The sequence below is a fragment of the Halichoerus grypus genome, chromosome 4 (assembly GCF_964656455.1).
Source record: "Halichoerus grypus chromosome 4, mHalGry1.hap1.1, whole genome shotgun sequence".
NCBI lineage: Eukaryota > Metazoa > Chordata > Mammalia > Carnivora > Phocidae > Halichoerus > Halichoerus grypus.
In genome coordinates, this window is record NC_135715.1 from 170710575 (window position 1) to 170737324 (window position 26750).

At 36.8% G+C, this 26750-nt stretch overlaps 1 long non-coding RNA gene across 1 annotated transcript in view; it reads left to right on the plus strand.

The window, feature by feature from the left end:
- LOC144381653 (uncharacterized) overlaps positions 1–26750 on the plus strand; it is a 50474-nt gene that overhangs the window by 9556 nt on the left and 14168 nt on the right. Inside the window, exon 2 of the long non-coding RNA XR_013447362.1 lies at positions 4532–4612. This is a non-coding gene — a long non-coding RNA (uncharacterized LOC144381653). The remainder of the gene's footprint in view (positions 1–4531; positions 4613–26750) is intronic.

A 26750-nucleotide genomic window follows, 5' to 3' on the forward strand; every position in this document is an offset into this window, starting at 1 on the left:
AACATTGAAGACCATTTATGGAAAATATTAAAATATAAATACATACTGTCTTTTACTTTAAATAGACAAGGTATTACATGTATTTTAAATATAAAATATAAAATACAATGTATACATAGATTATCAATATTCTCTAAAAGTAAACTTGTAGCCAAAAGTACTTACTAGTCAGTAAATACATTAGTCAAGGAGTGAGAAATTACAGAAAATTTGAACTTTATGGCAGCAAAAGGGAAAAATAGGAAGATGAAACGAGAAGCTGTGTACCCTTTAAATAATTTCAGCACAAAGAAACTAGACATTCAGGAGCTGCTTTGGGGAATACTTGCCTAGCTGTGTTCCCTCCCAGTCCTAGGTTCTGTCAGCTGAGATCTCTGGAGGTTCTCTGACCAGGAAATGGAAATAAGCCCATTTGGATGGAAATGGAATTCCATTTACAAATGGAAATATTTGTGAGATTAAATATTGATCACATTTTTATACTTATTTCATATTAAAATCTATATGTATAAGTGCTTCATTATTGAGTTCAGTCTCTGTATGATTGTTCAGTTCAAAAAGCAACACAATATAATCTGTTTCTATTGTTATACAAAATTAATACTTCTCATATAAAACGATGGAGATAATATTTTTTGTCATTTTGTGCGGTGTAATGTATCTGATGAAAGATTTAGCTCTCACCAAAAAAAAAAAAAATGTTGATAAATGAATGGCCAACATGATAAAATATTGTAGGCAAAATAACTGAAAAGAACAAGCAAAACACTTACTCAAAAGCCCTGTGCCTCAGCTTCTTCCTTTGTAAAATGGCAACATAATAAAATCCACTATACAGAGTTGCTGTGCAAGCTAAATTAGTTGACATGTGTATAGCACTTAAAAGATTCAGAACTATATAATTGCTCAATAAATGTGAGCTGTTGCTAAGCAAGACATATTTTTAAAATGTAATCTCAACTTTTATTCTGAGTATCTTCATTATGTACAATTATGCTGAAAAAATGCATTTACAATTGTTAGAAAGGGAATGTCAGAGATCTTGCAATAATACTCTGAAACAACCATCGAAAATTAGCTGATTTTGCTATTAGAATGACTACTTCTTTCTCATGAGAATTAACAATAAACAACACGATTCATTGTGTACAATACAGTTACAGTGAGACACATGTATAAGTTTGTTAACTAATCCCCCTCCTGTAGATGTTGGCAATAAGTAACTACCGGAGATTTCAAAGTGTTGCAAAACTTTACAAATAAACAGTGAGTGTAGTGGGAAGATTGAGGTAGAATGATCACATGGGCTGTTAGCCTTGGTGTGATACTTCATTCCCCTTTCTTTTATTTCCTCTGTCATCATTTCTCTACTCGACATTTCCCAGCACCTTGCTATCCGTTATTGCTTATTTATAATATACTATATTTAATACAAAGCATGACATTGTATTGATCAACCCATTATGTCTTTCCAGCTTGTCCATCTACTCTGTTCTGATGGTTTTACACATTAGCTTTTTTGAATGTTGGTGTAATTTGATTCACAGTCTCCTGGTACATACGATTCTGGAGAATATATTAGGCACCTCAATCAACTGTGTTAGTTCTTTCTGGGCAAACAACAGTAGGTTTTGCTTTTACTGCTGACCACTTCTTATTCTCCTTTGCAAGATTTTCTTCCTCTGCCTGTTTCGTACATGTTTTCTTCATGTTTTTATCCTAGATTCTTTTCAACTCTTAATCTTCATGGTTTGCTTGGATGATCTCTTCTTCAACAGCTCTAGTTATAATCTGTAGGGTAAATGGCTCCAAAGTCTACATCCCTAGGCTAGACCTCTGTATTACTGCCTTATGATAACTTCATGTGGATGTCCTACAAACATAAACTCAGCATGGTCACACGGAACTAAATCTTTCCGAAGCCAATCTATTATAAAGAATGACACCCATAACCATGTAAATTATCCTTAACTCCTCGCTCTGCTTACCTCCCACAGCTAATCAGTGATCAATCCCTAGAAATCCATCTTTAAAACAACTTTTTAATTAGTCCTTTTCTCTCCTCTTCTATGGCCACAACCCTATTCCAGGCCACCGGTCTCTCTTGCGTAGATTATTGTAAATCTTTCTAAGTGGTTTCCCTCCATCCAAAATATTCTCAAGGATTCTGTCAAAGTAGTCTTTCTTAAGTGTGAATCCAATTGTGTCACTCTTATATTTAAAACCCTTCAATAACCTCTTGTTCTCAGAATAGAATTGAAGTTCTTTGTTTTGACTCCTAAGGCCCTTCATGACCTGATGCCATCTATGAGTGAAATTGTTTAATGGTGAGAGCATAAACTTTGAGATTACATGCCTGGATTTAGATTTTAACTGTTCATTTATCTATCCTTCCTTTCTTCCATCTAACCATTGATCCATCAATCAATGGATTGATCCATCCATCCATTCATCCATTATTGAGCAATCACTGTGTGCCTGGAACCTCTTACCTCTCTGGACAGAGTAGTGAAGAACACAGACAAAGCCCATCCTTCTGGAGCTTTCATGCTAGAGGCACAAGATGAGCAATTAACAAGAGAGCAAACAGAGTGTGTCAGATAATGTCAGATAATGACAGTGTGTCCAGAGCAGTGGTTGTGATGAGATAGACGTGCACATATAGTAGCATCGAGACAGATGGAAAAAAGAGGGCAAATCTCCAAGGTGGAGGAGCACTGAATAGTCTTTTTTCCCCCAGCTAAGATCATCTTGGGGCTAAAGTATCTGGGGCACTTTACATTGTATTTATTTTAGTACCTAAAAGAATCTCTAGTTGCTGCATGAAGAAGAGACTATGAAGAAACAAGAATGAAAGCAGGGAGACAGTTAAGGCTATTTTCAATCATTCAGGACACAGGATAAAATAAGAGTAGTAATGATGGACATGGGGGGAAGTGGTCTGATCCTAAGCATATTTCAAAAGTAAAGCCCACAGGACTTACTCATGGGTTGGATTTAAGGATAGGAAAAAGGGAGAAGTTTCAAGGACTGCTTGAAGGTTTTCACTTGAGCAACCATACATGGTGGAGCCATTCACTGAGATGGGAAGGAATGAGGGGAGATCCTATTTGGATTTCAGAAGGCAGAATCAAAGATGAGGAATTTGTTATGTTTGAGATTCCTCATACATGCCCAAGTGGAGATGTTAAATAAGCAGCTGGATATGACAATATGGACTTCAGATGAATAGTTTGGAATTGGATATAACATTGGCTGTTGTTCTATATAATGGTTCTAAAGCCATAGGCCAGAATGAGGATATTGGGGGAATGAGTGTTGATCAGGAGGAATGTGCTAATAAATATTTAATGAATGGCTCTGCATAAAAAAATGTGTGTGTGTGTGTGTGTGTGTGTGTGTGTGTTTACACCAGCACATTAGTCTACTCCTTTAGACAGAACTTGCTTTCTTTAATTTGTCACTGTCCCCACTACCCACTTGACTACACATATACACTTACACAGGCCCTAGTCTTCCATCTATTCATTCATCTGGCTCTTTTGACATTGGAGTTTGATAAACAGCAGTAGTCCTTCTTTCTGGATCCTTTTCATTTTTTAAAAATATATTCTATGCTATATTACATGCTATTTGTCTCAAATGTTACATTTGCTGGGAAAATCATATGTCATTAGTCCCAACTTTTTTAGATCCAGACCAGTGTCAGTTATGACAGTAAAAGGACAAGCTAGAAATTCCACTTTCTAAATATGTTTTCCAATGCATGTAAAGATTATCTTTATTACCTTGAAATTCTTTAATTTCTTCTTGTTGGACTGAGAAGTTGGCACAGTGTATGTAGCTGCTGGGGTGTGGTGGCTCAGGAGCTGTTTTTTCAAGAGAGATTACCAGGTTGTCTTGAATAATTATATACATGCTTTGGGTACCTTCTTGGGGAGGAGAATATTGGTATATAAGAAATATCAATACGTTAGTTTTGATCAGTCCTCAAAGTCAAGACTGACAGGTGAAAGGAGATTTCTAAAAATCCTTTTCAAAATATGGTAAGGAAGACTTATTTTACCTTAGTTTTTTTTAAAGTAAAGCAATAATTTCAGATGTAATAAAAAGAGCCACAAAAGTAATTTATTATGGAAATGATTCAGTGTAGAAAAATTATATTCCGAATAGTCATGAACCAGATTTGTCAGTAGGTGAATGTAAGGATCACAGGGTTACAACTGGATGCTAAACACTGTCTGAATTAATTACCCTCTCATCGAGGGCATGAGGTTAGCTTTCAGCCATATGCCATCATTTTTTAAGTGATTTTTTTTTCCCCTGGAAGATGTATGAAGTAAAACTAAATAGCAGTGAAAAATATTTCACATTAAAACCAGAACCATTACTTTATGGTGAAATAGAAGTCATAATTTTCTCTCTTTTTAAATTTTTATTCCTTTTTCTGTCCTTTTTGTTCTGTTTTTGCTCAACCTGCCTTTCTTTTCATGGGTTTACTTGTCTTGTGATATTTTTCTTTTTCCTGCAGAGCATAGATATAATTTCCTGTGTGGCACTCAATATCTCCAAGACCTAGGATGCTCCTTGAGAGGCATGGTACTATTTTGAGGTAAGTTATAGCATAAAACTGCATTAGCTACCTCATTTGTGAAAATTATACCAAATTCCCAGATATGTGGTAAGCAGTTGCTGGTAAAAACACAATCCTAATGGTTTTCATAATTGATGTTTTCAAAACCAGAAATAATTCTGACCATGTTGCATCCTCCTTTTAGGACTTTAGTGGTGAGAAAGGATTCTGTGTTTTATGAGGCTTAGTAGTATTATATTTAGACTTTTTTACTGCTATATTTCTGTAGCAGAAAGACTTAAGTTTTTTCTTATACTAGTTTGTGAAACACTAATGGAACATAAATATATATATTTATATATTAGTAGTAGTAAAATTCCAGGAATTCATTTTTGTAGCAGACAATTCCACATAGGATATGAGCATTTTTCAGCTAGTATAATCCCTTTAAAAGAAGATATCATTGCATCATTCTGTTTACCTTTTTTCCATAAAATACACAATTCAGTGAAAGCTCTTCCAGTTAATGTTTAAAGTATTTTGTCCTACTTTACAATAGCTTTTGGAATTAAACGTTCTGCAGCGCTTATTGGTCTACACATTAATTATAAACTGCTTGACCTTAATCAATTTCTCTTCTATCTATTAGTCCAAATTCATACTTAGTGTTTAAATAACTTAAGGAACATGATCTGACTCATGCAAAACTTCCATTGACTTTTACTGGAGTCGGTGAAATTTTGTCAGACATCCAGAGTCTAATTCGTTGCTATATCCCAGAATACAAAACTGCAAACGAGAAACTGGTGAACTTTGTGCCATATAGCAGGTTAATGTTCTTTTAATGTTTTTCCTGGTCTCAATGGGATTTTTTTGATAAATATGTAGCATTTATAATGACATTTAGATTCCTGGTGGATAAGTATTAATTTATAATCATATACATATACTTACTGGTTTTATTATATGAAATATTAAGTTACCATTTATTATTATCATTATTGTTATTTTTCTTTAACGTTAGTTTCTAGGCACCTTAGTTAAATGGGGTCTGTGTACAGAAACAATAAATTTTTGCTGATTGCTCATTTCTAAAATATTTAGGCATATTTTAATGGTGATATTCGGTGGTTGAAAAATGCTCCTCCTGTAGATATCAATAAATTAAAGATTACCTAGACTCGGATGAAGCAAAAAGAAACAATTCCAGAATGATGGTGGCATAAGGACACACATCCTACCCCCAACCAAAAAAGTACCTTTTGATCAAAATAAAGCAACCACAGGGGTAAGGTGGAGTGGGATGAGGGGGCAGGATGCTTGCTCTGGAAGGGATATCAAACACACACCACAAATGTCAAAGATTTTCTTCCAAATAGAGTGGAGTTTAGAAGCAAATTAAAAGAAGATGCCATTTCTTGAGAGAGTCCTATGGGAAGTAGAGGAAATTCTGGCAAGCCTTGTGAATATCAAAGATCCCCCTGGCTGCAGGCTGGCTCTGAGAAAGGATGGGGCCTCAGCGCCTCTCTCATACCAGAGTTCAACAGCATTCCAAGGCCCCACTGGCATCCCTGGAATGTAAAGTGAGCACCGGGGCCCTCCTCACTGTTTCTCTGGGATCGGGCCTTTTGATAGTTGCCTGAGTTCCCTCACAGGAAGGAGGGCATCCCATTCCTAGGAAGGGGTAAGTCTGGAATAGCGACAGGAATAAGGAGACCAATGGAGCTGGAGAAAACATATGGACCACAAGGCAAAATATATGGACCACAAGGCAAAACAAAAAAAATAGAGGACACTGCATGGAAAACTGGAACTAATATGACAGAAAAATCTTGCTCTGCCTCAGGTATCCTGGGTTGCCATCCTGGGTCACTGACTATTGGATGTGTGCTACTTAACAAGTTTCTTATCCTGTTTGTGCCTCAGAGTTCTCATCTATCATGTGAGATGATAAACATCCCACATGTGAGGATTAAATGATAATATATCACTTCTATTAAAAGGGAATGTGATAGTACCTAGCACATACTAAGTGTCCCATAAATGCCAATTGCTTGTATTAAATGATTTAACGCATTTCCTTTGAATTATTAAATCTAAATGAAAATGGGCTTAAACAACTCGTTTCTTTAAAAAGTGCACCCTCAAATTAGGTTGAAAACAGTCTCTAAAGTGTATAAAAGAGAGAAGACTGAAACAAAGTGACTCAAAAGTTGATAAAGGGCAGTAGGATAGAAAAGCTAATTGCTATTACCCAGTGGCATTCACTCTGTACAATACTATCCGTTGCCTCTGGCTACAGCAGGTTGGATCAGAGATGGACACCTAACCACGAACAACCAGCCGTGGTCTGGCTGGTGGCTAGTGGCCTGCACAGTGTCATGGCTGAAAGAGGTTTGGGAGAGGATAGGTTCATTTCTTAAGTTGGGGGATTAAATGAGCTGAGTGGAAGAGCGTTGTTGGAGTGCCCTGGTAACTCCTTGTAGCCTTAAATGAAGTACAGCAGAAGAAGGGATACATAGAAGGAAGTTTGCCTTGGGCTTGGGCTACCCTGTGGGGAACAGACAAGAAAATGCATGGATATAGTACATTTCTGTTGCAGGAAGTGGTTTCTACCCCTGCTTCCTGCTCCGAGCCCACTTTGTGACAGCAGCAGAGTCCTCTGTGAAAGCTGTGGGGATTTTTGTTTTGTTTTTTTGTTTTTTTGGTTAAAATTGGGATCCTGACAGGGAATAATGTGATCCTGGAGAATAGGCAGAGCTGGGAATTCTTGGCACCCTAACCTCTACGAGGTACTTTCCAGAGCAGGTCCCCTCCCAAGTGTGATGAGACTTCCCTTTATAAATCCATCCTGTGACCAAAGCTTTGGAAGTAAGCAAAGGCAGATTAAGGAAGAAAGGCCCTTTACTACTGATGTTTCCCTTCAGGGCCCTGAGGCTTAAGCCTTTATTTCTAGAAGAATGGGGAAAGGAGGAGCTAGTCCCATTTGTTGCTAAGCAACCAAAGCTTTGCAGGCCTGTTCTCAGGTCACGTTTGCAGCTACTGAGAATCAGTGACAAGGTGGATGTAGCAATACAGGGAGAAGCCTCTCATTTCAACATTTCTGGGTATGTATTTTAAACGATGGCGCTCTCAAGAACAAAATTGATCGGAAGCTTATCGAAGTTCTCCAAGAATGACGTTTTTAGAAATAAGCCAGACCTAAGAAGGAGGGATAGATTTCAGACTCACACCAACTCCGCAGGGCATCTCATCTTCCCATGCAAAGTCCAGGCCCCATACAAAGGAAACCAAGAATAAATTTAGCAAAAAATACATACAACCTGTATGAAGAAAAAACAAAAACTGACCAACTAAATGAAGGACCCCCAAGGGCATTAGAATGAATGCAAAGACATTGCATGTCGTTTTTGGGGAGCACAAATATTGTAAAGACATGAATTTTCTATGAATTTATTTGTGAATATACCACAGAGGTGCCTTCTGTTTTTTGTTTGTTTGTCTTGTGTTTTGTTTTTACATGACAATATAATCCTCATTCATTTGGAAGAGGAAATATGTAGGATTATTTAGAAACATTCTGAGAAAGAAGAGTAATGATTAGGAATTTGCCAAAGACATATTAAACCATATTGCTAAGATGTGACAATTGAAACAGATAGCAGCATAAGAAGAAACAGGCAAATCAATGGAAGAGATTAAGGAGTCCAGAAGCAGACACAAGTGGGAATTTAGCAAATACTACAGGTGACATTTCAAGTCAGTGCATTGAATGCATTCTCCAAAAATCTTTTAGAACAAATGGCTTAGCATTTGTAAAAATATAAAGTTGAAACCCTTCTCCCATTTACACCAAAATACATCCCAATTTTATTTGACATTTAAAGTTAGAGATTTAAACTGAAAAAATAAGATCATAAAGCATGAGATGAAAATTTAGATTAATAATATTCTAATCTTGAGGTGGGGAAACGTATTAGTCAGCTCAGGCTGCCATAACGAAATACCACAGACTGGGTGGCTTAAATCACAGAAATTTGTTTCTCAAAGTTCTGGAGGGGAAGTCCAAGATCAAGGTGCAGGCAGGGCTGGTTTCTCCTGAGGCCTCTCTCCTTGGCTTGCAGATGGCTGACTTTTCACTGTGTCCTCAAAATTCATATGTGGAAGCCTAACCCCCAATGTGACTTATTTGGAAATAGGACTTTTAAAGGTGAATTTAAGATAGTGAAATCATAAGGGTAGGGCCCTAATCCAATATGATTGGTGTCCTTATAAGAAGAGGAAGACGCACGAGAGATGCATGTGTGCAGAGAAAAGGCCATGTGAGGAAATAACAGGAAATGTTTTCTAAGTATTACCTCGAAGGCAGAAAACAGTCATTGGTTTCACAAGAAATAAAAGGAATTCAAAGAAAATAATAAAGGTCTTATTTTTCATTAATTTGATTAAAAAAAGAAAAAAAGGTTACAACCCAGCATTGGTAAGACTCTGGAGATACAATTATATACAAGTACTCTCCCACAGTGTTGGTCGGGTAGTAGGCTGATATAAATACTGTGCGGGGTAAATTGGCAATTCGTAACATAGTAAAAGAATGTGTATGCCTTTCCCCATCTTGGACTTCATCCTGTAGATACAGTCTTGTGGGTGAGCACAAAGGTATGAACAAGAATGGGAGATTGTTTCAGGGAACAAATTTGATGTTAGGAAATATGGGACTGGATGGACTAATTAAGGTATCAGTTATACAGTGGAATACTCTTCATTTTTTTTTATAATTCTTTTTTTTAAAGATTTTATTTATTTATTTATTTATTTGAGAGAGAGCAAGAAACAGCATGAGAGGGGAGAGGGTCAGAGGGAGAAGCAGGCTCCCTGCCGAGCAGGGAGCCCAATGCGGGACTTGATCCCGGGACTCCGGGACCATGACCTGAGCCAAAGGCAGTCGCTTAACCAACTGAGCCACCCAGGCACCCTGGAATACTCTTCATTAAGAAATAACCAGTTCTCGGGCACCTGGGTGGCTCAGTTGGTTAAGCGACTGCCTTCGGCTCAGGTCATGATCCCGGAGTCCCGGGATCAAGTCCCGCATTGGGCTCCCTGCTCGGCAGGGAGTCTGCTTCTCCCTCAGACCCTCCCCCCTCTCATGTGCTCTCTTTCTCATTCTCTCTCTCTCAAATAAATAAATAAAATCTTAAAAAAAAAAAAAGAAATAACCAGTTCTCTGGGTTATGGACAAGAATTTCTAAGAGGTAATGTTAAGTGAAAAAAAAAAAAAACAGGTTAGAGTATGTTCCCATTTTTGTAAAAAATATAAATAGAAGTACATATGTTGAAAGGTGGTTATTTATAGCCTGAACTGTTTACATTGAACATATAATATTTTGCTAATCAGAAAAGAAAGTTATCTTTATTTTTTTAAAAAATCAACTATTTGTAGAAATTAAAAGTATATTAAAATATGTACTTAAAAATATACAGAAAACACATTTTTTAAATGACAAAACAATAAAAGTAGGTAAAAGACTCTTACTTGAGGGGGCACAGCAAATAGAGAAAAGGCCTTTTAAAGACTAGAGGTTTAGGGACACCTGGGTGGCTCAGTCAGTTAAGTGTCTGACTCTTGATTTTGGCTCAGATCATGAACTCAGGGTCGTGAGATTGAGCCTGGTGTTGGGCTCTGTGCTGGTCATGGAGCCTGCTTAAGATTCTCTCCCTCCCTCTATCCCTACCCCTTCCTCTCTAAAAAATACATATATATATAAAGACCATAGGTTTAAACATTTGGGGACCAAAGACTTAAAGCTTTCCTGTGAAAGTTTTACGCTGTCTGTAGATGAAATGTGGTAACAGAGAAGGGCCCCCCTTGACATTTATGAGAAAGATTTTGAGAAATATAGCTGGGTGGCAGAGGAGAGGCACTTTGCCACCAACGAAGAGTTTGCCCCACAGTGTTTCTCTTGAAGCTGATGTCTATCCCTAATGTGGAGAAGTGTGCATCAGATTTTCAAAGGTGATAACACCAGCTATTAAGATTAAAGAAAGTTGAATAATTTCTCTCTTTCCCATTACACGAAGTATTGCTTGCTTGCTACATGAAGTATTGCTCACTAAGCGATATTTTGAGCTCCTTTTTTTTAAGGGACATACTTGATTTTAAAAGATCAGACATGTCCATATTATATACAGTATAGAAAGTTCTTTGTTGGTAATCTTTATTGTACCCTATATTATGTGACTTTTGTCAAATTTTTAAAATTTTTTTTGCTTCCTAACAAGTATATTTAAAAATATGCAAAGTTCACTTTTTACGGACTTAATACTCAGTCTGTTGTGTTGATCCCACAACATACCCATGATGCTAAAAATTCCATGCTGGCATTTCAGATGGGAGTGAAACAGCATACTAAACTACTTTCAGCAAGCCTAGTGCCAAATAATGAAAAAAAAATTTTTTTATTTATCATGAGTCCATTTAAGCACCAACATGTTTTTGCACTTAGTAGTGAAGAGGAAATAGACAAGAATAAAATGTTTATTAGGTTTTGATTGCACATCATACTCTCCTACACCATTGTTTTTGTTTTCCTGTAAAAGTGGCTTGTGCAGATGTGCACTCCCATCTTCACGTTTTGCTTTCATATCTGTTGGATGAAGTGTTTTGGGAATAAGGATTCAGCAAGAAAAGGCAGGGAAATTTCTAAGATAGAGAATGAAGTGCATAAAGGGCTATAGACCCGGTGGAAGGTGAAATACATATCCTGGAAGCCAGGAAGAAAAACAAAAACAAACAAAAAGGTTGGCAGATGGGAATTGATAAGTGCAAGGGAAGTTTAATATTTGGAAACTTCTTAACCACAACTACTGCCTAAGGTTTCCTCTAACACATATCCAACAGAAGTGCTTTGCTTTTTCCTGAAGAATGTATCATTTTAATTCATGACATTTTGAGTCAAGCACTGTACTGAAAAGTTCCATTATATATGTCTTACTTTTTAGAAAGATAAAAAATTGTTCCTTCAAATATATTATACATAGATCTAACATTAGCAAAGAGAGTCAAAAGAGAGACCAAAGAAATGTCAGTTGCTTAAGATATTAAGACATTTAAAAAGAAGCAAAAAATGCAAAAGTAATTAAAGCAATCCAAAAGTAGGATTTAATATGGGAAGAGGTATACATGTTTAGAAGATCATAATAGAAGGAAATCAGACATGAGCTCTTATGAAAATTTTCTGAATGTTTCAGATAGATATTTGTTCAATAAATATGAATTAAAGGGTCACAGGATTCATATCACTCTCTTGTTTCTTAAGTTATATATCAGTTCTTAAATAAATCTTGCTCCCAATAAACTTGTCATAACCATCTTACATTAAAATAACTGTTAAGGAATTACAAAATAAAATTTATATAAAGGCGAGCATATGTACATATATTACTAAAGGAAAATATTTTAAACCTTCAGCAAAATTGAATAGCCTCTATAAATCAGCTTGGTACACTTGTTAGTGTAAAAATTTGTCTTTAATTTTTTAAAAGGTTTTAGGAGATCACAGTTTCTCAGTCCATTTATACACTTCTTTTTAACAGGTAACTTAAAAAATGTTCCACTCCACACTCCTTTTTGTTTATGTAGTAAGAATGTCAGCAACTTTAGACATTTATGATCAGTCTTTCCAACTTTTGCTATACTCGTTTAATGTATGTAACTTGTTATTCAGAATGTGTACTTGCCCTTTAAAAGCACTCCCAAATGAATATAAATATCCAGTATTCAGATTATAATATATGTTTATATATATGGTTTCTTCTTTTGAGGTAATTGATAAAACTGATTTTAAAAAGGTAAAAGATAACCTTTTAACAAAGGAAAGTTTCTAAACTTGAGAATGTTAGAAAATATAAGAGGTGGAAATAATGATAATTATGTACCCTAAGAACATTTTTAAATAGTATTGAAAAAAATTCCAAATAAAATATCTATAAACTCAAAATTATTCCTGAGAATCAATGGATTTAAAAAAAAATGTGTAAATGATTGCATTATTTTCTTTTTTCTAGGAAATAACAACTCTCTCACTCTGACCATTTGGGTGTATGACTTTATATCTTTGATTCTCATCTTGTAATTCTATACCAATTAACAGTGTTCAAACCCCTCTCATATGTTTATATAATTTTACTATTATATCGGATTGTTTGGTTGAAATATCATCCTCATCTTTAAGATGTGAAAACTGAGAGTTATTCATCTTCTCAACCATCATATATTAACTGAGTTTTTTCAATATGCCAGATGCTGCGCTAGGTCCTTGACTCCAAAGATTTAACAACCACGGTCATGGAATATGGACATATAAAGGTAGCAGTATGTATGAGACATACTGGGAATACATAGGAAAGAAAACAAATTCAAAGTTGGATCAAGAAAGGCATCTTAGGGAAGATGAAAGCTGAGCCAAGTATCATGAATAGACAGACAGGCAGACAACCAAGTAGAAGGAGGAGACAATTTTTGTGGAGGCAGCAGCCTGGGCAGAAGCACCCATGACAGAATGTATTGCCCGTTCTGGGAACAACTGAAGAACTACAGAGGCCCACTTTAGGTTGGGATGGGACAGGGGAAAGAAAATAGTGAGGGATGGTGTAGGAGACAAATCCAAAGGCTAGACTGTGAAGAGTCTTGCCCACTCTGTTAAATGGAGTTCATACTGAAGGGTGTGGAGAACCAGGCAACTCATCAGATTTGATTCTTTGAAGAAAACCCTACGGCTTTGGAGAGAAGGCAAGATTGTAGGGTATTGATTCTTTTGGGGAAGCCATTGTAATAAAGCAGATAACAAAAATCCAAACTAACATAGCAGTAGTGGGAATAGAAAGAGACCGTGTAGAGTATATTCAAGACATTAAATACTTGTTTAATTTGGGAATATAATTCACAGTGGAAATAAGTCGAAGTGAAAGGTACATGAACACCTAGTTCAGATATCTGGAATCATTTGTTAAATTTAACATATAACTGGGATTTTAGAAAGAATGATTGTATAAGAATAGTCAAGAAAGTTTTAAAAATGAATAAAGAAAATAGGAATATAGCATTAGAAGATATTAATTAGAGCACTATAAAACTATCACAATAAAACAATATAATTTTGATACAGGAAGAACCAGATGAATGGGGCAGACCTCTAAAACAATAACAATGAATGTTTGTAGGTCCAAGAGCATCATAAGGAAAATCAAAAGACAAAAAACTGGATGGGGGGTGGGAGGATGGGTTAGCCTGGTGATGGGTATTGAGGAGGGCACGTTCTGCATGGAGCACTGGGTGTTCAGCACAAACAATGAATCATGGAACACTGCATCTAAAACTAATGATGTAATGTATGGGGATTAACATAGCAATAAAAAAATAAAAAAAAAAAACCGGAAAAACGCGTTCACCAAATAAGAAAGAGAATGGATTTATTCATAACTTTAATGAATAAAGATCTCTTGGAATTACATTAAAAAATGATATAACACTGTCAAAGCATATAAACTTTTCTAAATATAAACAAGTGGACAATAAGCATGTGCTTTTGAATAAAGTCCAAGTTTATTCTTCAATAGAAAAACAAAAATTAAAACAAAGATATATCATTTTTTACATATAATTACAGAATAATAAAAAATAATGCCAATCATTAATTAGTATGTGGGGAAATGGCCGCTTTCATATATACCTCATTAAGATGAGAATGCATGAGAGTGAACTGCAAAATCTTTCTGAAGAGCAGCTTTGGCAATATGAATTTAAGTCTTAAAAATGTGCTTTGAGGGGCGCCTGGGTGGCTCAGTTGGTTAAGCGTCTGCCTTTGGCTCAGGTCATGATACCAGGGTTCTGGGATCGAGCTCCGCATCTGGCTCCCTGCTTAGCAGGAAGCCTGCTTCTCCCTCTCCCACTCCCCCTGCTTGTGTTCCCTCTCTCGCTGTCTCTCTCTCTGTCAAATAAATAAATAAAATCTTTAAAAAAATAAATAAAATAAAAATGTGCTTTGACTCAGCAATTTCAGATCTAGGAATTTATCTTAAGGAAACATAAATATACGAAGAAACTTAGTGTCTTTGCCTCTGTCCCCCCAAAACAGACCCTGAAACAAAGTTTTATGGGCGAGTCCTTTACAGCAGTGTTACCCCAGGGAGCAGGAGTGAGGGCAGGGGAGCAAAAGAAGGAAGGAAGGAAAGCCAGCTTAAGGATGCCATATTAACTCAGTCACCTTTATGGGCAAGAGGTTGCTTGATGGTGCAAGGTCATCTGAGAAGCCATATGAAATGTGTCTCAGGCTTTCTATCTTAGGGGAAAAGAGGCAGCATGTATGTATCTGCTCCCATCTCTCATTGGGCAAATGTTCATCTCACAGGGACTTAGTTCTATCACATTTCCAGGTTGCACATGTCCATCCATCCCCATCCTAGTGTCTCAAGTCCAGCTTGAGGATCACTCCACCTGCTTCTGAGGTGAGGTGCTGTCAGGTTGCACTTGTCTGAAGCTTATCAATGCCCTTCAATTGCCCGGAACGTGAGGCTGAGAGGATCTGATGTGGTGCATAGGAGATGTTTAACCAGACCCATTTCTTGCAACATAGATCTGCTCATGTCCTCCATTACATACATCTCCCCTACTGTGACATGGGCCTTCTTTTTTTGTGAGACTAGGTTGTCTTCACTTGTTCCCTGAAAGAGGAAATGTACAAGTCAAATTTGCCATAGGCTTTTTCAAGGTGAAGGACAGCTACAGTTTCTACAAAGACTTAATAGAAGATGAGTGAAAAACAAACAAACAAACCACACAAAACCAAAGCAAAACCCTTCACAATCTCCACTAATGCCACTAGTCTAGGGATTGTAATAGCTATTTATCACTTCCCTTCTTCATCACCAGCTCAAGATTTCCCTGACCCATAGCCAACCCTTGGCCCTCGAGTGGAAATGGATCCAATGTAATCAACCTGTAATAAGCCACCAAGCTTATCTCAAGGAATGATGCTATATCATGTGTTGATCTCTGCTGCTGAAAGGTTGGTCATTCAGCAGCACAGTATTGATTAAAGAGAGGCCACGTAGAGTCTGTGCCCCTCCACGATAGCCTCTGCATTCCTAGCACTAGTGTAGTGAAGGACAGAGTAAAGTTGATACTCACAGGATAAGCCATATATTCTTTGTGGTGGATGTGCTCTGGGGCACTGATGTCACATATAAATCTTCATTCTTTGTGCCCAGTGCATAGGCCTTTTTCACAGATTTACTTGTCATCAATTTTCTAAACTTGTTTTTAGATCACTGAAAACCCAGCCTAGCCATTTGCCACTGCCTAGGGCTCTCTCTATATCCTTACCCTGGGTCACCTTTTTTTTCTATTTGAATTAAACAACTAAGTATACTGCTCACTATCTTCCCACTGGGAGAGTTTCCCTTCACCAGTGTCATTTAGGTCATCCTGAGTGGTGCTATAATACGGCACCAGTCCATTTTTAGTTAACATCAAAGTATTGTGTTGACCCATCTGTGAACCAGGCCCAATTACTTTCCTCCTGCATCAGTTGCTCTATAAGACCTTCTACCCCCTTGAAGTCACAGGTTGGCGATGATAAAGAGGTATTGGTGAAACAGAGTGGTTCACATAGGATGTCTGGTTCACATGCTCGTGTCTTTACTTAAAAAGGATACCCTAACATGCCCCCAAATCAATGGGCCCTACAAACTTTATAGATGTGACAAGATCCTGAATTTTTGTGGGTTTTATTGTTCAACCTTTGACAACCATGGGTCTCTCTAGGGAATCAGCTCTTCACCCACCGGGTCCAACTAGTGTGATGTCATTTATAATACAGCAACTAATGATGTAACCTCAGAAATCCTGTAATGTCAATTCTACTGCATTCTATTCATGGAAGCAGTCACAAACCTGCCCAGATTCAAATGACCACCTCTTGATGGGAGGGTGCGAAGTTCCTAGGATCAAAAGTGGGATAGGAGATAATGATGTGGCCATTTGGGGGAAATATAATCTGTCACATGCATTCTCTGGATTCACATCATAAATCCATTTTTGCCTTCTCATCTCCATGAACTTTTTAACCACTTTCTTAATCCCATTCCAAGAAAATTCTAACATTTATAATCATCACATTTGCTTTCGTGCAAGCTTCAAGAATCCATCCCGGGAAAGTATTAGGACCAGTTTCAGATATTCCTGATAAGACACTGAATCCTGAATTACAGGTTATGGCAGGTATGTCAAAAAATTTTCTGCAATCTCTATATTCATTCCAACGCCTTCACTATTATGCCAAAGAGCCATTCTTACATGTTCTCCTGATTCCTGCTTATACATATTATCCAGGTTCTGCAATTTCTTGGTGTTTAAGCTATTTCTCCCAAGAGCAGGAACTATACATGGTGGTCACTCGGCAGTTTGACCCTGGTTACCGACTTGGAGGCTAAGAAGCATTTCAGTGGCAGGTCTTGCATCATCTTGCAAGGCACCAGACTCAGATGAGGTCATTGCAGATTCTCCATGCAAGGGAAGAGTCCTCTCTTCTGACAAAGGTGCTGCCTCAGCAAAATATCAAGTTGAGAATGTGAGAGTGTGTGATTCTTAGGCTTTTCCATCCAAATGTTCTCATTTCGGTTCCGAGCTCCAAGCCTTTCCCTATCAGGGCCCCAACTCTGATACAGAAGTTCTCTACAGATGCTGCCTCATAATCTCATTTAAACTCTGCCCCCTTTACAATTGTATCTTAAGCCTGATTTTCAACCAAGTGGGCACTGTAACTGGAGGAGATGAGATTTTCCTTCAGAGCTGCCATAGAGGATCTCTGAGTTTCACAGTTCGCTGGAGTTGACAGTTGGCTATTATGAGACTTCATTTTCTTTTTTTAAGATTTCTAATACAGTGAACAAAAACTAGCCTATACCACAATCCTTACAATTATAACTGTAATTATAATTGCCTTCATATCTTCATTCGGACGTCTCACCTTCTAACTATACCTCATCTCAATCAACCAAAGGAGAAAGCCTTAGTAATCAGGATGCCATCAGTGTGTGTGCGTGTGTGTGTGGGGGGTCCTCATTAGTGTCTGACCATTGAGTAATCCAGCTCCAAAATCCTATTGTGATGATCTGATTCTAGGGTCATTCCTAATACCATCTTTCTTGATTTTTTTCACCCAGAAAGCATAAAACAAAGTCTTATGTATACGTGCTTTATTTGGAGAGGTTTACACAGGGAAGCAAAGAAGAGAAAGAGGAAAATCACTGTGGACGGCTGGTTGCTAAATCCTGCAGACCATCTGAGAAATTTGATAAAATTCTTATCGTGTCTGTCCATCCTGGGATAGAAAGGTGATAAGCCTATATCCACCAGGTTCATTCCTATTGATTAAAATTTTATCCCATGAGGCATGGGCACCAGGAGATTTCTTGGAATCCCATGCCTTCTAGTCAATGGAGAGTTCTTGGGATAGGAGTCAAGAGACTCATCACAGGTGCCCGAGGAAAGATGCTATCTGGTAGCATCTATGTAAAGCTGGTCAGACCTTGTACAGAAATGGTTGTCACAGAAGAGTCTGTGATAAAACAGGTAAGAATTAAAGGATCTGAAGGACTGCTTAAGAGGTGTCCAATACTATGGTCATAAGAATATTTATCATATTTATCATATCATTAAACAAGGGAAAACAATTGATAAATTACTATCAATTCAGGATTTATTCAATAAATTGTGGTATGTCCGTTCAGTGAAACACTGTGGATCCCTAACAAAAATTACAATAATAGAAGGATAAATGATGATATTAAAATATTCACAATTTTTTTTTAATTTATTCATTTGAGAGAGAGAGAGAACCAGAGAAAGAATGAGCAGGAGGGAGGGGCAGAGGGAGAGGGAGAAGCAGACTCCCCACTGAGCAGGGAGCCCAATGTGGGGCTCGATCCCAGGACCCTGAGATCATGATCTGAGCTGAAGGCAGATGCTTAACCGACTGAGCCACCCAGGTGCCCCAAAATATTCACAAAAATATGAAATTGAAATTTCTGGTTATATCAGCAATGTATGACCTGATTTTATAAAATCAATTCTGTTTTGTCTAAATCAATAATTTTCTCATTCTTCAGAATGACTAATGTACTTCTTTATTATTTCTTTTTTCCTATGTATTTTGCTATATCCTCCTGGGGTTCTACTCAGGCTACAGAAGACCTCACTTTCTCTCCAGAAATTATTTCTAACTTCCTACTAAGAAAGAATTTCCACAACAGCAATAATCCTTCTCCTTCTCTTTCTTCTGCTTCTTTTCATTCTTGTTCTTATTCTTCATAGCACCTTCTCCTGCATCAGCAAGATAGAGAATTATGAATTATTGTTTCTTCTGGATAAAAGCCTCCTTTTCTGAAATTTATCAGTTACCGTACTGGTTGTATTAGCTTAAACAATAGGAATTTATTTCTCACAGAAGTCCAAGATCAAGGTGCCATTCAATTAGTCCCTTAGTGAAGGGTCTCTCTTCCTGGCTTGCAGGCGGCTTCTTTCTTGTGTCCTCAAATAGTGAAGAGAGAAAGGAAGCAAGCTCTCTGGTGTCTTCTTATAATGGCACTGATCTCCTCCCCACCCTCATGACCTCATCCAAACCTAAGTGCCTCTCAAAGGCCTCATCTCCAAATACTATCACATTGGGGGTTATAGCTTCAACATAGAAATTTTGGTGGGACACAATTCAGTCCATAGCAGTTGTTATAATTAATTTTATAGAATCATAGATTCTTAGGCCAGGATGAAATTGAGAAAATCCAGTTCAACCTTTTACTCAAAAGGAGAGGTCCTGGCTATAGGATTCCTGAGCAGTGACGATGCTACTTTGTATTTATCTTAATGACTTTTTAGGCGCAGGGAGTTTACTAGCCAGAAGAATCTTTTCAAATGGTATATTTGTCTCTTAGGATGAGCACAATCCTGAGGACAAAGTAATTTTAAAATCTTAATAATAACAATAACAACAAGCACTTTTATTGCTCTTACAACATGCCAGGAATAGTTCCAAGCACTTTTCAAATGTTATTACATTTCATCCTTACTCTAACCCTATAATGTAAGTGCTATTAGTATCCTCATTTTACAGACAAAGAAACTGAGGCACAAAGAGTTTAAATAACTTGCCCAAGGTCACATGCTGAGTAAGTGGTGGAATTGGGGTTTGAACTCCAGCCATCTGGCTCCAGAGTCTGTACTTTTCAACATGACATCAAGAAAATAATTTCCAGAGCTCCCACTTTTATTTCCTCCATTCTCATTTGCCATTGCTCCTTTATTTTTCATAAGGTTTCTATGATCTCTAGGCCAAATGAGATTCCAAAAATAACAATTTTAATCTTCAAATCGAGGGCATGATTTCTAAATGGACCAAGTTATTTTTGTGAACCCTACATAAAATGCAGGAACAGAACTTTGGAAAGGAACTTCCAGATGGCAGTAAATCTTCACAGTTCAGTAATTAAGCCTTTTGAGAATGTTAGTCTGTTACGGAGCTACTGCCTGATTAACTGTACAATATCAATTATATCAAACGGCACTACTTTAATTCTGTCAAAATTTAGAGAAATCTGACATGCTGACACGAGACTCTGTGAAGTGTGATAATGAGCTGCCAAGTGTCATAAAGTGCCATTGGGGGGGAAACACCCTTGCTTTCAGAAGAAAGGTGGGTTTTTTTTTTTTCTTTATTCCTATTAGGGTATGCTATGTTAAACGCCGCAAACATCCAGAACATTACACACCTCTATTCTTTCAAATGAAGTCTAATTTTTAGTTTTTATGAATGAGGTTCAAGTGATCATAGACAAATTTATAGAAAAAAATAAATATAGCCTATGTTTTTGGTTGAGAGAGATTATATATCTAGGAAATTAGGCCCTTATACTTTTGTTCTCCCATTCTTGTGAAGAATGGTTCTCAGAAAGTTAACTGTAACTTTCCAAAAGTTACAAGTTAGACCTGCCTAATTTTACAGTGACAGACACTTGTCTGGTCATTAAGGACAAATCCAGGCTGTTTAAATAGCAAAGCTGCAGTTATTAAGTGACAGGATCTTTCAACGAAGTTTGGCTTTCTTGAAAAGAAATGTCCTTTTCATGAAAAATAGAAGGGACTTTATTATAAATACAATGGCTGTCATCAAATGTAAGAGCTTAGGGTTTCATCAATGAAGGAATAAGAATAATTAAAAGGCCCAGGCCACTCTGTTTTGATTTTTCCATCATTACTTTAATGCAATATTTAAATATTTAAATTTTCTTTTTGTGACCTGAGGTAGACAAAAGGACTGCATTATGATTTAGAGAAATGCACGTGTATCATTAATGAACATCTACCGTGGAGAATTTATTCCGTTTCATATGTTTGGTGATCATCTCTTTCTGAACCACTGCCATATCTGTACTCCTTGACCTCCTTTTTACCTCCTTTCATGCACTTCCTGTTACCTTCTGGATATTTCCGTTTGGAAATCTCAGCACTCTGTGGAACTGCAATGTCCAACCCATCAGTTATCCCAGCCCCTCCCACTGATCCTCCCTTCCCCTTTCCCTTGGTTAGGAGAATCATCATCTTCCAAGTTGCCTGAAGTTGAAACCTCAGAGTCTTCATTATTTCTTCTTTGGTTCGTCCTCTTTCAGCATTCTATGGATTTATAACCTATTTCTTGCACCTTTTGAACTCAATAGTACACAACCACACAAAAAGGTTTTCTCTTATTTTTTTAAAATTACCGCCTTCTATCAATAGTAAAAACTTTGCCATCCTTAATGACATTTGGAGAAGATTCTATTTTCTGGACCTCCCTGCACCAATAGGTTTTTCCTTTTCCAGAACCCTTCAGCCCTTGTGATTATCCTCCATGGCTACTCTCTGCTGATCTTCCCCTTTCTTGTCAGGCTTTCCCTTCTTAGGTACCAGCAAGATGGAGCAAACGTTACATCTGTGTTTCTTGGATCATAGGAAACCTAGGGAGCCCTGCAATGATAAATGATAGAAGAGTTGGCTGCCACATTCTCTTCTTGTCTTTGTCCAGTTGTCATTTTCCAATCATATTTTTCTTGGCTGTGGTAGGCTCAACAAAACAACAAATACATCGGCTGAACTGGATGGGGTGTCACTCTCCGATTCTGATGGGCACTTTCAATTGTTTATGAGTGATTTTCTTGGAGTTCCTCTCATTAGTCTTTGGGAAGGGAAGCACCCCTCCCGTCACATTGTCTTCTTCCACCTAAGGGATGGAGGTGGGGGTGGGAAGGGTAAATAAAAATCTTAGCACTCACTCTTCCTGTATTTTCTCTCTATATAGACAATAGGGAAGATTGCAGCTGAGATTATAGCAAGGGGAGGCGGAGGTTGCTGATTCAGATGCCTCTTATATCCAAAATAGGTATGTAGCTCCTACTATTTACTCAACTATTTGTTACTTTATTTAGAGTGAGCTTACTTGAGGCTACTTTTACCTGAACTTTGGGTCTTAGTAACGAGTTCTGGGGCAACAGAAAGGGTCCTTCTTAAGATCTTATTACAAGTCACCAAATTGTCCTGATTATTTCCCCCAAAGTATTTTTCACATTCATGAGAGTGACAAGAATGTTATCTTAAGAACTAGCATCAGATTTTTTTGTGCACGTGTGTGTGTGTGTGTGTGTGTGTGTGTGTGTGAGTGTGTGAATGTGTATGATGGGGGGTCATGGAGAACACTTTCTTGTTTAAGAATACTCTCGGATGTCTCCAAATAGAATACACATTGCAAATAAGAGATATAGCCAATCTGTACCTCTGCTATCTACTAGGTAATTGTGTCTACTCAGCTTTGGGACTTCAAGATCCCATCATACCCTTGGAAATCAGAAAGTGCATTTCAGTGATGGTACTTCTCACTGACTGATATATAAGCTACTAATAAGGATGGAGACACAGGGAAGATTGGGATTAAAACATTCTAAGTCTCTTGAATTGTTTGGGAGAAGAGGTACTGGTTAATCTATTTTAAATTATTATTGCTCTTTTTGAAAATCATATATATGTTGTACAAAATTCAAATGTACAAAGGTATTCAGTGAAAATTATTTTCCATTCCCACATTTACTGCACATGTGGTGCCTATTTCCTTTCCCCAGAGGCAACCACTGCTACCAACTTCTTAGGTATACTCCCAGAGATATTCTGTACATTCATTCATTTGCATATGTGTCTGTGTATGCAAAACTAGTAACACATTACTACGTAATTGTTCCTTTCTTTTTCTTATTAAACTGCGTAATTGGAGATTGTTCTGTATCAGTACATACTGGGATGCTTTTTAAAAAAAAACATTTATTATAACCTTTCATTTGAAGTAAAATAAATTATTTAATTGGTCCCCTCTGTATAATGATTACTTTTAAATTTTGTTAATCAAGTAAGTATTTTATGTAATAAGGATAATCATTAAACATACAGAAATAGAATATATAAACTTCTAAACAAGTTAAGGGAAAATAGGGAGAAAGAAAAATCATCCACATATTAGAAGGCAGTAAGAATGGAAAAAGTAAGAAAGAAAATGTACGATAAATGGAAACATAGTACATACAGTAATATAATGTAGTATAATAATATAGTAGAAACAAATCAAAATACACTGGATATAATCATCTTGATGTATACTAGTAAAACTAGCAAGTTGAAAAACAAAGCTTTTAAAGTTAGATTTTTTTGAAAACCCAACTAAATGTTGTTTATAAGAGATTCATTTAAAATGTGATTGCACAAGGGGCGCCTGGGTGGCTCAGTCAGTAAAGCGTCTGCCTTCAGTTCAGGTCATGATCCCAGAGATTGGGATGGAGCCCCAAGAGCCCCAGGTCCCCCAGGTCGGCTCTCTGTTCAGCGGTGAGCCTGCTTCTCCCTCTCCCTCTGCCTGCTTCTCCCTATGCTTATGCTCTCTCTCTCTGTGTCAAATAAATAAATAAAATCTTTAAAAATATAAATAAAATGCGATTGCACAAAACATTCACTTAAAACATGATTGATGTATAGAGATAGAAAAAAAATCACAAGATAATTACCAAAATTAATCTGGCATAGGTATATTAATACCAGAGAAAATAGACCTTAAAGAAAAATTATTATTGACAGGATATGTATTTAATTATAAAGTTTCAATTCACCAGAAAGACAAAACATTTCTGAGTCTCTAGGTGTAGGCATATAGTGTAACAACATTGCCTCAAATATATAAAGTAAAAACGGACAGAATTATAAGAAGAAATTGGCAGATCTACCACAAAATTGAGTAATCTGTTTTTCTTTTTTTAGGGGAGAGAGCAAGCACACAAGCAGTGGTGTTGGGGGTGGGTGGGGGCAGAGGGAGGAGAGAGACTCTTAGCAGGGCTCCATGCCCAACATGGACCCACATAGGGCTTGATCTCACGAGCTGGGATCATGACCTGAGCAGAAATCAAGAGCCCCATGCTTAACCAACTGAGCCACTCAGGTGCCCCCATAATTGGATAATTTTAACACCTTGCTCAAAAGTCAATAAATTCAAGCTAAGCAAAAAATGGTAATGATAAAGAAAATTTGAATAACAAATTTAGAAACGTGAACTATTGGTCAGTTATAGACTCTCAAAACAAATAGAGAATACAGTCTTTTCAATCACATATTGATTATAAAAATAATCCTCTATTAGGCCAGAGGAAATCTCTATAAATAACAAGAAATTAATATCATGTAGATTGCACTTTCAGATCAAAATGCAATTAATTTATAAACGAAATAAGGAAAGAAAGCTCATAGTCCTATCTTGGCAAACTAAAAACCTAAAATTCTAAGCAGTTGTGGGTCCAAAAAATAATTAAAAATGTAAATTATGACGTTTAGAACTAGATTTCAGTGAATGCACTGTATTAGATATTTGTTGGACCCAGTAATAGAAGTTCCTAGAGAGACATTTTTAGCTCTTTGTATGAATACCTAAGGGAAAACACAAAAGATGGAAAAAATAGTGAGGTAATCATTGAATTTAGGGAGTTAGAACAACAGAATAAAAGCAAACAGTAGAGAATAATAAGCAAATGCACAGATTGATGAAATAATATATACACAATAAAGAAGATCTATAACATAAAAACTAATTGAGAGTGGCAAAATTAAGAACTAAAAGAAAACAAATAACCAGTATTAGGAATGGAAATGGGGATCTAACTAGAATAAATTAATGATGTATATTTGTCATCTATATGAAGGTACAGTTGAAAAATAACCCTACATCTTATACTAGATTCTTCTTTGTTGTTCATTTGATATATGCTTGTTTTGAAGCTATGAAGAACTGTCAGTTCTCTTTATATGGCACTGCCTCATTGCCCCTGACAAACTATCAGAGAGGCTTTTTGGACACACACATTAGTGCTGTCTTTTGGTATATCTTCAAATACCACTTTAAGGTAGTGTAGTTGGGATTCTATATTGGCCTAGGGACAACTGAGAAGTGATTGAATTTTGTGTGTGTGCAGGAGATTCTACTTTTCCTTTTTGGGGTCTATATAATCTTTCATGATGCCATTTTTCCAGTGTTGAAAGATTAGTCCATTGACAACCATTCTCAGATAATTTATTTTGCTTTCAGTCTCTTCTTCCATTTACCAAAGACTTATCTCAAAGAATTGCACAGTTGAAAATAAAACAATAAAGTGGTTCATAACTCGTCATAGTTTACTATAATAACTCCTCTAAAATTATTTGCATATAAATAAGAGCCAGTGGTTTAAAATGAGATAAACTTTGCTTTAAGGGAATTACAGGCATCAAACATAGTAAAATGGATATATATTTTTCGATGTATGGAAGCTTGAAGTGCTCAGAAACATTATGAAAATTGTTTTAATTTGAGATAGGCCTTGTAAAACTGATGTAATGAGGTTCTAATGCAGTGTTTCTAACTCACCCCACTCCAGGTTTTATGACTTACAAATACATAGAATTTATTCTTGGTAGAAATTATAGATGAATGAGTACAAATCCACCTACATAAGTAAAAAAGTAACAGGTATAGTCCACATTAGAAATCAAGACCAGTTTACTTTAGATTATCTCCCGGCTGGCTAATGCAGAAAAAGGAACCGCCAGAACCAGTTTGGGCAAGTCCAAGTGTTAAGTGAGTCACCAGAAGCTACAGTGCTAATCTCTTTTTTTTTTTTAAATAACTGATTGTTTTTCATTCAGGTTTGTTCCAGGGTCAAGCAGAGTTTCAGCATTCCAAAAAGAGGGATGGAACTACCTCCTTGTTGTAGAACACTTTGTCTTCATGTCACAAATATTCATGCATATATTCAACCAACTGCTATTTCCTGACAAGACAGTGTTTCAAGACTATCTTTTCTATTTACATTTCACATGAAGAAAAGAGTACTGTTCCCTGAGAAAGCTATTTCTTCATTAGGGCAGGTTCCATATCCAATCATTTTGTAAACTGTGAAAATAAAGAACAAGACTAAATAATGAAGCAATGTTTGTGCAGTTGAATAGACTCTCAAAAATTTCATTAGAGGTCCGTGACAGAACTGAAATTAAAACTTGAGTATCTACATATATGGAGTATTCCTTAGCTTGAGAGGATCATATCCCTTAATTTTTTTTCTGCTCTATAATGCATTGCTGCTACTCTTGTGTTAACTAAGGGATCTTAGTAAAATATAATTGCTTAAAATGGAAGAATATAACCACATATTTTTCTAGTTATAGGTAGCCTTATTTTTGGTATTTAGTATCTCCTAGCTATTGAAAATGCATCAATGTGTAATCCTCATAACAACCATCATCATCATCTTCATGTTACAGATGGGGGACATGAGGCTTAAAGAGGTTAGGGAGCAGGACTTCCAGAATAACAAGAACTCTCTCCCAAGCAAATAAAAATAACTGGTGTATGTTAAGAAAAACATTTATTTAAACTTCTGGAAATTGTCCTAAGAGCATACAGCAAATGGGAAAGCATTTATTCAAGAGAGTCTGCTAATTCTCATTAAGAACAATGAGATTCTGTAACATTTGAACCATGACCCATTCTGTTACTTGGCTTAGTGTTGTAGAAGCTCTACCCCAGTGTGTGTA